General features: G+C 33.7%; 1 protein-coding gene across 3 annotated transcripts in view; it reads right to left on the bottom strand.

Moving 5' to 3' along the window:
• The window catches only part of LOC143236959 (osmosensitive cation channel TMEM63C-like), a 129,483-nt gene that overhangs the window by 115,367 nt on the left and 399 nt on the right, over window positions 1-13,717 (bottom strand). For all 3 annotated transcript variants that reach the window (XM_076475696.1, XM_076475695.1, XM_076475694.1), the window contains exon 2: window positions 2,450-2,656. The gene's annotated coding sequence lies outside the window, so the exon portion shown is untranslated. The remainder of the gene's footprint in view (window positions 1-2,449; window positions 2,657-13,717) is intronic.

A 13,717-nucleotide genomic window follows, 5' to 3' on the forward strand; every position in this document is an offset into this window, starting at 1 on the left:
TATGAACTGATGAAAACAAATATGATAATTGTGTTGAATAAATAAAAGTAAGTTGAAAATTAACCACTCTGAGAGGAAAACAAAGTCGATCATACAGCAATAAAGAAAAATACCACATCTGAACTCAAACAAGAAGTGACAGTTTGGTACAGAAGTGTAAAGAGAGCCATATGCATTACAGGAGCATGTCATTAGTTAAGAAGTGATTCATTATGATCTGCACGAAGAAACATGTTGGAATCTTCCTATTCCAAAAGGGGAAAGCAGAAGGCTTGTGATATGCATTAAAAACATTTCACAGCACTGAACAAGAAAAGCTAATCTTGTGAAAGAGGCAAGTACCACATCAGAGCTCTTAGTTACATAGACTGATAGATAGCTCTAGATGTGATGAATACTCTTCAGTAAACACTCAGCAGGATTTAGCTTGTTAGTGACAAAAAGTAACTAATTTCTTCAGAAAAAAGAATGTTCTTACACATTAAATAATAAAGTATCATGTTATACTGCTTGTTACATGTCATCTTTTCTTGCAAAACAATTGTTATTTGTCCTTACTTATTTGAGCTATACATCTGAAAATTAATTTGTTAAATTTACATCAACAAATTTTTAAATTTTTTATAGTGTAAGAGACACACCAATCATTTATTAAATATTATAAATAGTAATCATTACACACAACTTTGCAGAAGTATAACTGTTCAAGTCTTCCAAGTTAGTGTAATCATAGAGTACCCAATTGGTCAAATAGAAATTAAACTGATTCCAGTGTGAATAAAGTTTGTATGAAAACCATCCTTGTGAGATGTTTTCTGAAAATGGTCATGGCCATTACTCTAGGGAAAATAATATTTAATGTGTCCCTTACACATTTTAGTTGCTTAAAATTTATCAACTAGAATTTACTTTGACAAAAGAAAAGGTAAAAGTGTAAGTGTACAACGGAAAGAGAAGATATCAAAACCAACTAATTTCTTTTGTGTAAAATATTTTACTCCCATCGAAATTCCAATACATTATAAAACCTCATATTTTATAAAAGTAATATTATTACAAATGCATTACTTGAATAATGTACAACTCAAAAATTTACCCTCAGTAAACTTATGAACCAAGTCCAGGTGTGGTTGAGCTTTTTTTTTTTTAATCTGTTTCCTAAAGGTATTATATTATTATATAATATTACATGAACAATTTTGTAGATTTAAATAGTAAGAAAAATGTGATTTATATTTTGCATTATTCATCAATATATTGTTTTAAGAGAATTTTATTTATTTTAACAGATAAGAATCAAGTAGACTCTTCTGAGCTATCCCATTTTCTACCATCACCCCACTCCAAATAATATAATGAAATCCATATCTCTAAAACACTCATCTAAGCTCTATCTCAGTTGTAACTTCTGAAAAACCTTACACAGGCCAACCATCCTATTTGAAAAGTAGCACTGCCTCATGTGGAGTTATGCTTCATAAGCTTATTACCTTTTTAACTAACTGTAAGAGGATTAAATTAATGATTCATAAGGTGTATAAATAAATGTATTGTATGGAATCTGAGAGTTTAACCTTCTCACAATAAGCTCGGTATAATATACGAGTTTCTCTACACATTTGCACTATAACTTTTACTACAGCATGTGCATCTTTCCCAAAATCTGTAGACTTTTAGTAAATATTACAATTCTTCTGTACAAAAAAAAAAATTTTTTTAATGAAATATTTTCCTAAAGATTTGTTTGTGAAAATATCGAGTCTGCTCATTACTAGTCCAAATGCAAAGTGATTTCATGTTATGATTAAAAAACTATTTTCATCCTAAAATCTCCAATACTATTCATGGAATCTCTAAACCCTAAATACATTTCACATATTTGTTTTCAGTAAGACTTTATATTTTATGTTATTTTCTATATCCCAACTATGTAGAGTATGTCAATTGACCAATCTCATAACCATCATAAAATAAATTGTTTTTTTGTACTAGAATAACTACAAATTATAACACAAAAATACAAACATTTAGTATAAGTAGCTTAAGTCTCATAACATTATATATTTTTTATTATTACTGTAAAGAAAGGGTTAACAATGGTTTTTACTCAGCACATGTAAAATTAGTTCACAAGATACATAAAAGATTTAACAAAGAGTACTATATACAACATGTAGAGTTAACTAACAAGTTAGGTAACTAAGAATTTAACAAAAACATTATTATGCACCACATGTTGAGTTGATTCAGGATTTCAACAACTAAAGGCTAAACAAAAAGAGGACTGCATACAAAATTTAGTGCTGGTTTAAAAATTAAACAAATAAGGTTTACCAAAAAAGGGTATTACCACACATGTAGTTGGTCAAAAGTTAGATAAATGAAGGTTTGATGTGCATTTCATGCAATACTCTCTAAATACGAAAATGTGCTGGTTAGTTCTACTTACAATCCATACACAGAAATTAATCAGCAAGTTCTCTGGAATTCCCTCATATCCACCATACAGGGTAAAGTTAAAATTTCTCTTCTGATAGTCATTACACTTCATGAAGTGACTACCATTATTTTCCATTTGATAATCTAATTCTTCACCAGTGTGGAGATTATCTTCAAATGAGTATGTCTGAGGCTGAATCACCCTGGCCATTGTACTCTGCAAAAAAGAAAAATCATTCAAGATTTAGATTTAAAAAATGGCTCCAATAACAGCAAAAGTTTATTGTATTTACTTCAAAGATACTCACAATCAATCAGTAAAGTAAAACATGTTTGCTTGAATGATCAGAACTGAACAAAGTAGCATATCAACCTTATAAAAGTGTTTGCTTGTGCATTGGATAATCTTACATTTAAGAAATATTCAGTCATTATAATATAAAAAGACTTTAATTTAAAAGTCAGAACTGGACTATGTGTCTAATCAAGCTAAGATGTTTACCAAGGCAATCTTATACAAAAAAGAAAAAAAAACAAAAAAACAGGCCATTCATGAATTACACTTGCACTTTTCTTTACTGAGAAATTTAACTGCTGTGTTGGGGTAGTTAACAGGATTATCAAAATCAAATTCTTCTTTAGTGTCTGATTTTAATTTTTAAGTTACTTTTCCTAAAGAAATTAAATGCAAACTAAATAGTTCTGGTGCTAAAACTCTAAATACATGGTAGAAGAGTAGAAGCCAGGTTAGTTTTGTTTGCCCACAGTAATGACAATACCTTTTTTTTTTTTTTTCAAAATTAATTTTAATTTTACTGTGTGGCAATATCTAGGTACCTATAATTGTAATACTGATACTTTGATGCCTTCAGCTACTGAAAACGTGAAGGAAAGACTTTATGAACTCTTCACAGAAAATATTTAAGCAACATAGAAAATTAATACTCAAGTTATTGAGGCCCTAAAGCTAGGTGACAAAAATATATTCAGTTCATTGAAGTCATCTAAAAGACATCAACTTGTATATAAACCTTCACATCTATAAAATTACCCAGCTAAAACTCACAGTACAGACAACATCACCTGGTAAATCATTCCACAAATTTACAAGATAAATACAATTTTTAGGAATTTAAAAATGAGGAAACAGGGATCATAAAAAAGAAACAAGATTGGAGATACTACTGACATTATTTACTCAAACTACAATCCTCTCTTTTAGCTCTGTGCTCTTACTCAGAATTATATTTGGTGGAGTAAAAATAGGGATTTATAGTTCAAGTATATAACATTCACAGTATCTTGATTGATTGATTAATTGATTTAGTGTTTTATGGCACAAAGCAGCGAGGCTATCTCGCCAGACATTGGTAAAATGTAAAAAAAACTACACATTGGTGCATCAGTTCCAGATAAAAGAAAGTGATGAGTTAAAAAACTGTGACCAATGCGTAGCCTAGTGAGAACAACTTCCTCCTTCCGAACTTACAGAAGCGAGATGGCCAAAGTCCATTTTGGGTTTGATTTGAAAAGTTTGTTGTCACGCGTTGCTCACTCAAGTGGACTGCCAGCTGGCACGGAGTCCAGCCTTGAAGACAACACCATAGTCCATGTATATCGGAATAGGCATGAGTGATGGTGCTGAAAAGCAGATTTAGTGCGAGGGCTGTTCAAAAAATGCGGACTGTTTGAATTGCGGCTCCAGTTGGTTCCAGGGAATCCGCTTGGTGTCTCTAGGTTCGTAAAGATCAGCTGATTACGACACCATTTCCCGATTGCGGATATCTTCATTTGTGTATTAGCTACGCGGTTTTAAGTGAAGTCGCGATTTTTTCGTTTGGCGATTTCAGAATAAATGACCTGAAGGAGCAACGACTTGCTGTGAAATTTGTGTTAAACTTGGAAAATCTGCGACTGAAACTTTTGCTATGCTTAACACGGCTTACGGTGATGTTGCTATGAAGTGTAACGGCATGTTTCAAGTGGCATGAACGCTTTAAGGATGGTCAACAGTCCATTGAAGATGATGAGCGCCCTGGACGCCCTTCCACGCCAACTGACGCACCCACACGTCGACAAAATCAACATCCTGGTGCAAGCAAATCGACGCCTGACTGTCAGGAAGCTTGCTGAAGAGTGTGGGATATCAGTTGGATCTTGTTACAAGATTTTGACCAAAAATTGAAGATGCACCGTGTTGCTGCGAAATTCAGCCCTCAGAACTCATGAGTTTTGGCCAAACACTCGATCACTGTTCTTCCCCACCCCTACTCACCTGACCTTGCTCCTTGTGATTTTTTCTTGTTCCCCAAACTCAAAAGACCCTTGAAAGGAAGAAGATTTGAGACGATTCCTGAGATTAAGGCAAATGCGACGGAGCTGGAGGACATTACAAAAGAAGCTGCATTCAGGACTGTTTCAACAAGTGGAAACACCGTTGGGATGAGTGTGTGCATTGGGGAGGAGAGTACTTGAAGGGGTCCGAGACATGTAACTTCTAAATAAAGTACATTTTGTTTTATGGACGCCAGTCCGCTGTATTTTTTTGAACAGACCTCGATTTAGCTGCCATGTCTGCAAGCTCGCTCCCGTGAATACCAACATGGCCTGGTATCCAGAAAACTGGATTGAAGTAGCTAATGAGAAATGGGCCAGTCGGTTTCAATATCAGCGAGAATAGGATGTGAGCTAATGTGTAGCTTGATTCCAAGGCAAGTATAGAACTAAGCGAATCAGTATAAATAGTGCAGTTGGAGTACTGCTCAGCTGCAATATGATCCAGGGCAAGAGATATGGCATACAGTTCAGCAGTGAACACAGAAGCTGTAGAAGGGATTCTGCGCGCAACTACTGACCCATAGCAAACCACAACAGAGCCCACTGAATTACCTGATTTGGAACCATCTGTATAAATGGGAACTGAATGATTGTTTGAAAGATATTCATTGAATAAAAGACGGTACTTCCAATCTGGAGTATCTGCCTTTTAGGTGACTGAAAGAAAGGTCACATTTGGGGGCTGTAATAAGCCATGGTGGGATGGGCGACCTGTGGAATCTGCAATGTTATCCAAGGACAGACCCAATTCATCCAATTGCCGGATGCTAAGGCCAAACGAGCAATGACAGATCGCCTGTTCTGAAAAGTACTGCCCACCGAGGAAGGAAAACACATTTTCAGGTGGGATGCTTTGGTAAGGAATGAAGTTTCAAGTATATTGTAAAGATAGTTGCAAACGGCAAAGGTGTAGAGAAGGTTCATGAGATTCAATGTATATACTTTGAACTGGAGAGGTACGGAAAGCCCCAGTGCAGAGTCAAAGTCCTTGGTGATGGATGGGGTCCAGCATCTTTAAGGTCGAGGTCTGGCAGAGCCATAGACCATTGATCCATAATCGAGTTTCGATCTAATAAGAGCACGATATACCTTTAACATTGAACAGCGATCTGCCCCCAATTGGTAGAAGAGAGAACACGGAGGATGTTCAGTGCTCTTGTGCATTTGACCAAGCTGCTTTAAGTGTGGTATAAAGGTCAGTTTACGATCAAAGATAAGCCTCAAGAACTTGGTCTCCGGGACCACTGGCAGCAAAACTTCACCGATATGAAGTTCAGGATCAGGGTGAATACCCGCCGACGGCAAAAGTGCATGCATACAGTTTTGAGAGAGAGAGAAATTAAAGCCGCTCGCCAGAGTCCACTTCCGCACACAACTGAGAGCGGTTTGTAGTTGCCGCCAATATATCTCATGTTTGACGACTGACATGAGATGTGAAAGTCATCGACATACAGCCCATTCGCAACAGTGAAAGGGAGTTGTTCAGTGATGGCATTTATCTTTATACTGAAGAGTGTAACACTCAATACACAGCCTTGAGGGACTTCAAGTTCCTGTACAAAAGAACGGAAAAGTGTCAAACCCACACGAACTTGGAATCTCCTGTCCATCAAAATATTTTAATAAACATGGGTAGATGGCCACGTAACCCATGTATGGAGGTCTCAAAAACGCCATACCTCCATGTTGTGCTGCAAGCCTCTATGTCAAAGAATATTGATACAAGATATTGGTGGTTGAGAAAGGCTTCTCTGATAGATGTTTCAAGACGCAATTAGGTGGTCTGTGGTGGAGTGCTGTCGACGGAACCCACACTGGGTGGCGAGAGGAGGTTGTTTGATTCAAGGAACCAAACAAGACGATCATTAACCATCCTTTCTAATGTCTTACAGAGACAGCTCGTCAAAGCAATTGGACGGTAGTTTGAAGGAATCTTGGGATCTTTCCCTGGCTTAGAGAAAGGTAAAATAATAGCCTGGTGCCAGGCATCAGGAAAACATTCTCCTGCCAGATCCGGTTGAAAATAATCAGAAGGACATCAAGAGAAGCAGGAGATAGATGGTGCAGCATGTCATAATGAATATCATCAGGTCCAACAGACGTACTGGCAGACCGATGAAGGGCCATTTTAGTTCCACCAGGGTAAAGGGACAATTATAGTCAAAGAAACATTCAGTTCGAAAGGAAAGAGGTGATCGCCTGCCCGAAGTCTTGATGGCCAGGAAGGTGGAGGAACAAGCAGAAGTGCTAGATACCCGGCAAAAGCTTTCACCTAGAGTGTTAGCGATGTTCCAACATCAGTCACCTCCTGACCATCAGAGAGTAAGATCGAGAGGGGGACAGAATTGTAGTGCCCATTACCCTTTCAAATCCTGTCCCATATGATCTTGGAACTGGTGGTAGAAGATATGCTGGTTGTGAACTTAATCCAAGATTCCTTCTGGCTTTGACGTCTTACCCACCTAGCATGTGCACGAGCCCGTTGGAAAGCAACCCGGTTTGAAAGTGTGGGATATCTACTAAAAGTATCCCAGGCCCGCTTTTGAGCCTTCGCGTTAAGTGGCAAGCAGGATTCCACCACGGACGAGGATATCGGAAAACGTGTCGAGGTTTTAGGAATACACTGAGCAGCTGCATATGTAATACAGTCAGTTACTGCTGCTACACAGTCGTCTAGACGTAAAGAACGTAAAGAATAGTTTGGTACTTCTTTGTTACTTATAAGTTCTATAAAATTATAAATAAATTTAATTACTTTAGTGTGAACATACAGTTGTGATAAAAATTTCTTCATTGTCAAATGTTAGGCTTAACAGTGTTAGCAAAGGTTACTAGTCAATCTACACAAAACAACAACATAAGACAAAGAAAAGGCAGTGAAAAGATAAAAATCAAAAGGTAAAAAAATTCAAAAAGGTATTTGGAAAAACAATATCACTAACAGAGAGGTGAATTATTGAAACCATGTAAACCAAGTTAATAATTAAGCTATTATTAATACATTTTTCTAATCAATGAATTACCATTATTGTTTAACACTTGCAATTAAACCCTACAGTTTTATTTATCCTTCCTTATAATCTGTTTACTTTGTACATTAATACGTATAGTAAAATTAAATAATTATATCTAAATGAAGTGAAATGAATAAATAAAATCATGAGAAAGGACTGCATTAACAACAGCAAATCCCAACCTCTGACTAATTATAACTATAAAATTTTCAAGCCATAAACCAAAACACATTAACATGAAATAAAATACACTGCACAGTTTTCAAAAAAGAATCCTACAGTACAAGCTACAATGTGAGATTATAAAATGCATCCTCGGTTTCAGAAGTGACTGCAGAAGTGGAACCCACATTGTGATGACGATACACCATCTGTCAGTGTCAACTTACAATTTACTAGTCTCCCATAATTAAATTAGAAATTAGAAGAGCAAGATGTAGGTGCTCAAGCCCACAACGTCTCACATCAATCAAATATCATTTCTTAACCTCAAAATTACAAGAACCAATACACAATTTAAAACAGAAATTCACCAAAAAATCACCAATAATGGACTATACATTCCTTGGAACTCAGCACATGAAACAAAATAAAAACTCAACATACTGCACACACCTAGACAAAAAAGCAAAATCAACTAAAAAAAGTAAATATATCCCAAGAATTAAAAAATCATGAAACCATATACTGCTCCATACCATATATTCCTGACATCAGCAAAAAAATAACCAACATTTGGCAAAAACTAGTAACAAAATATGACATTCCAGTTAATACCAAATTTATTAAAAAACCAGGCACAAAACTGAGGTCTATACTATGTAAAAACTACACTGACAAACACCACACCAATATTATTTACAAAATACAATGTGATAACTGCCACAACTTCTATATTGAGAAACAAGTAGAAAAATGGAAACCAGATTCAAAGAACATAAAAAGTCACCTTCACACGTTTTTGAACACTGCAAGTCAAATAAACACAACATAACCATAGAAAACACTCAAATACTAAATAAAGAAACAAACATAAACAAACGCAAAATTAAAGAAGCCTTACTTATACAACAACTTAAACCCAAAATAAACCAATATAAAGGAATTCCTTTATACCTATATTAATATAATAAAAATTATATATTCAAACATCTAATACCGCCTCTACATTCCGACACTCAGTTACACAACCCCTTCAAACATGTGGTCAGCTTCCGGTCAGTTACCTCTTTCTTTTGTGAACCTGACAATGACCGAAGAAGGTCGAAATATTGTTCCTCTCTACATAAAAATTTTCTAAACCCAAGCCAGCCGTTTTACATATACATTTTTCTAAGTGGGTTCTCGTCATCACTGATTAGTTATAATTAACCTATTCTATTGACCAAAACATTTCAACCCTTGGCTTTTGTAGAAGAGGAACTATGAGAGGGAAGGAAAACAGAATGGTCATAGAAGGATGTGAATGATAAGCTTGAGAAGGTTACAGTTATTAGTGATGCAATGACAAGGCGTGGATAGGATAGTCTGTAGGATAAATAGGGAGAAAAGAATTAGATTATGCTGCTAAGGGGAACAGTTGGAGGACATAATTGGCAGAAGAGGGAATATAATAAAGGAAACTAACAGATATACAAATTTAGTTGTCTTTGTAGAGGCTAATTAATAAGTGCAAGAGATTGATAAAGGAAAATGCCATAACTTTGTTATATCAGGTATAGAGTCCTGAATTTATTGTAGAGATAAAGTTATATGCAGCTCACTAGAGCAAAATGCTAGGCTTACAAAAAAAGTATTTTATAGATGTGAGGGATAAGTTACAAAACTGGATAGAAGAGTGAAGGGATGGAAAAAACATCAGAGGATTGTTATGAACGGGGTTCAGTCAAACCAGATTAACCCTTTGTGATGGGCTCAATACATACAAGTTCATCTACATATTTGCACTATAACTTTTGATACAGCATGTGTATCTTCACCTAAGTTTAGTAGACTTTTAGTAAAGATATCTCAGCAAAATAAAAAGGTACAAGGTTCTTATTTTATATACTAATTTGTTAAATTAGTAATTTGAGTTTCCAATTTTAACATCATAAAAATCTAATTTTAAACTGCTACATTCAACATACCACATGATTCACTAAAATCTATTTTTTAAGTGTGTTCTTTTAATATTTACTTTTAAATTAAGGAATTAACTTATACATAATATTAAAGTTTCAATTATGATCTACAATATGAATCACACTTATTGATGTAAAATTTGTAAAATAGTAGTTCAATAAAATTTTGAATGCAAGTCAACAAATGTGATATGGCCTTTGACCTGTAACCCATCATGAAAGGGTTAATGTCACAAGTTGGGTACCTTAGAGCTCAGTCTTAAGACCTTTATTCTTTCTGACTTGCATAAATAACAAATGAAGAAATGGTCAATAAATTACTGAAATTTGCAGAGAATATTAAGGTATTGGGTTTTGCTAGCTCTAAATAGGATGCTACTGATTTATAAAAGGATTCAGATCATTCTTTAAGTTCAGCAAATAAATGGAAGAGGAGTTTTAATTATAATAAATGTGAGTTACAATAATTTTAAATCATCAGTATAATTCAGATAGGAATAATCTTAACAGTGTCATGAAAGAAAGGATCTTGATGTAGCGATAGAATCTCTCAAGTCATCAAGTTTGTTTGTTTGTTGTTAAGCAAAAGCTACTCAAGGGCTATCTGTGCTCTGCCCACCATGAGTATCAAAACTTGGTTTATCGTGTTGCAAGTCTGCACATATACCCCTGTGTCACAGGCCTTAAGCCATAAAAGCAATATGCTGTTGCTGGCTTTAAAGCAAATAGGATTTTAGGTTGTATCTACAGAAATACTGAATAGAAGTCTAGCTGTTTAATTTCACTATATAGATCACATTTCAAGTGTTGTGTTAAACTTTGGGCTCCTTGTCATAGGAAAAACATTTACTTGTTGAAAATGGTTCAGAGGAGGGTTACTGGAATGGTGCCTTGATGAAGGAATAGTCACATGGGGAGAGATTAAGAGCTACAAAATATTCTATTTAAAAAAGAAGAGTTTGAGTAGAATCTGATAAAAGGTGTTTAAGATTCTAAAGGGAATTGATAGTGTTGATGCATCATCTCTTAATATTTAATGACAACAACAGTAGGCCTAAGGAACATAAATATAAATTTTTGGAAGGTAGGAATCTTCTTTACCTAAGGAAGTTTTATTTTTTCTAACAGGATTGTTGGCCTCTTGAGTGGGTTGCTTTCAGTTGTTGCAAATCATTAAATTTAAGCAAGTTTAAGAGAATAATAAGGGCTGGCTTTAATATTTAAATTTGTTTAGTAGTTTTAGTTTAGTTTAAAAGATAAAAAAGTTGTCATGCACCAACAGGTCCTTCGTTGTCCATAAACAGTATGTGTTACTTTTTATTTTTGTTTTTTTTCTCCTTCACTTCATATATATTACAGAGGTTGGCTTCCTAAAAATACTGAATGTAGTATGCAAAGCACTGAAATACTTGCATATTACAGTAATCTAATGTTCATCTATTACTGGCTGGCATTTTCCATTTCCCTCTGTGCTTAAACTTTTTAAATGGAACACCAAATATCTACATTAAAACTAACTTCAAAGTCATGGTACCATTATTTACAATAAAATTATGATGTTTTTTAGCTTATGTAAAACATAAAATAAAACAAACCAACTTTTCAATATCCCTCCAACTTCTGCAGTACCGTTGAGTATTCTACAAAAGATTCAAGTGCAATATGCCAAGCAATTATTGTTGTAGACTGGCTAAAGAAGAAGAATTACAAAGGGTAATTTTGAGCAAAAGATTGCTTATAAGTTTAACTTGCCTGCTTTTTTTTATGCATTTTTATATATGTACAAGCTTAGAAGTCATTAGTAAAGATTTTAAAGTATTGTTTAAACTGAATCTTTACTGTTTAAATGTGCTTTTACCAAACTGTTACTTTTGTACAATTTCTTACAATCTCAGTTATAAATCACAACAGTGGTTCATGATAAGTCTTAACAGGCTCCAGTTAAATGTTTTATTCTAACAAGGTGATTAACTTTACAGAATTAGTTACTGTCACAAATAATGGTGGTCATCACATCACGAGTTTAAGAATAGTCAATGATTTCCTGAAAAAAATAAAGTGGGTTTAAAAATTTTAGTTTTCAAAGGTTGGATATGTAAAGATAACTATGAATGATCAAATAGTCTCTTGCTCTCTATAAAACATGCCAAAATTGTACCTAATAACTTGTCTGTACCAGAACTTATACAATGTAATTAAATCATCTAATCTTTTCCTTTAATCACCCTAACAAACTTCTAATACTTCTACACAACAATAGATATCCCAATATTTCTTCTCAAATACTTTAACTATTTGGTGGTCAAGTTTAAAAATGTTTTCAAATAAGTTAGTAGTTTTTGTTGTTTATTCTTCTAATTAAAGGAAATAAGCCAGTGTACAAGTATCTAAAATGTAAAAGTTTCATATAAAGAAATGAACATCTTCCTATCCCTAAACTCAATTTCTATAAACAGATCCAAAACACAGTTTGCTCCTATAGCCACTTTTAAATATTTAGCCAAAGACCCAAGATTTTTATCAGTCTTCAAACCTGAAACATCCCTCTTGTCAATAAAACTAATATTTCTTGTATACAAAAAATAATATCTATTCGAATTTTAAATAGATTACTTTACATACGTCAATGTTAAAACTCATTTCCTAAAATTACTATTAATTATTCTACTTATCAAGTCTTTAAAATCCTGCATGAAGAAAGCATTTTCTAAAGAACTGGACTTACCATGAGTTATAACAACAGTAAATTCAAAATTCATACTAGTTGTACAATAGTTTACATTAGATATAGATAAATAAATAACATGCTTTGATAGATCCCACTAATCATATCTTCCCAGTCAGAATTGCACTCACTCACCACAACCTTTTACCTTCTATACTATGGCTAATTTTAATCCATTTTCTTTTTTTAATGTTTTATAATGTAACATATAATAACAAAGAATTATTTTATCTTTCAGTGTTGTTTCTGGTCATACTGCCACATGAAAGAGTAAGAACTTAAACTCACTCTTTATCTTATTAAGGATGTTATTCATTTCCTTTTTAAATACTTTGTATCAGACTCCATTACTGACAATAGCAACTCAATCCATAAATCAATTATCCTGTTAGAAAAATAAGACTATCTTAAGTGGAGCCTATTTCCATATTTTAAACTTGTGTCTTATACTCCTATTGTCTTTATAATATAAAACAAATAAATAAGCAAAAGTCTTAACCTACTGATACCTAGATAATCTTAAGCTCATTAACTTCACTAAAACACCTCTTCCCCTTTTCTATAATCTTAACTTTTTCATTAGATATCCATTTTATCAGCAGAATCATCCCAGTAGTACTTCTCTAAACCTTTTCCAACAATTTCATATCCTTTCTCATAATAAGAAAGACCAAACTGTGCAAACTTATCTTTTGGTATAAAAAATATATACCATTACCAGAGCTCTTCAAATTAAAAAAAAAAAAAGTTGAATACTTATTTTAATGTTTGGGTATTTTCTTAATTATAGATAAATGTGCTAAAGTGCAATTTAAAAAAACCAAAAGCAAAACCAATATGACTAACAATTGGCTAAATAGAGTAGTATGGTTATCTCTGCACATCTTTAAACCTAGGACACCCATAACTTAACATCGAGTTTCTGTTTTCTTTCTACACTACATTTACTTTTCAATATTAGTGTCTTACTTATGGTTTAAAATTACAGTTAATTAACAGTAATTTATTGCAAAGAATAAATAAATAATATTAAATGTATGGAAATAAAGCTAAAATACGATTTCGTAAGCTCCTTTTCC

Source organism: Tachypleus tridentatus, chromosome 13 (assembly GCF_004210375.1).
Source record: "Tachypleus tridentatus isolate NWPU-2018 chromosome 13, ASM421037v1, whole genome shotgun sequence".
Lineage (NCBI taxonomy): Eukaryota > Metazoa > Arthropoda > Merostomata > Xiphosura > Limulidae > Tachypleus > Tachypleus tridentatus.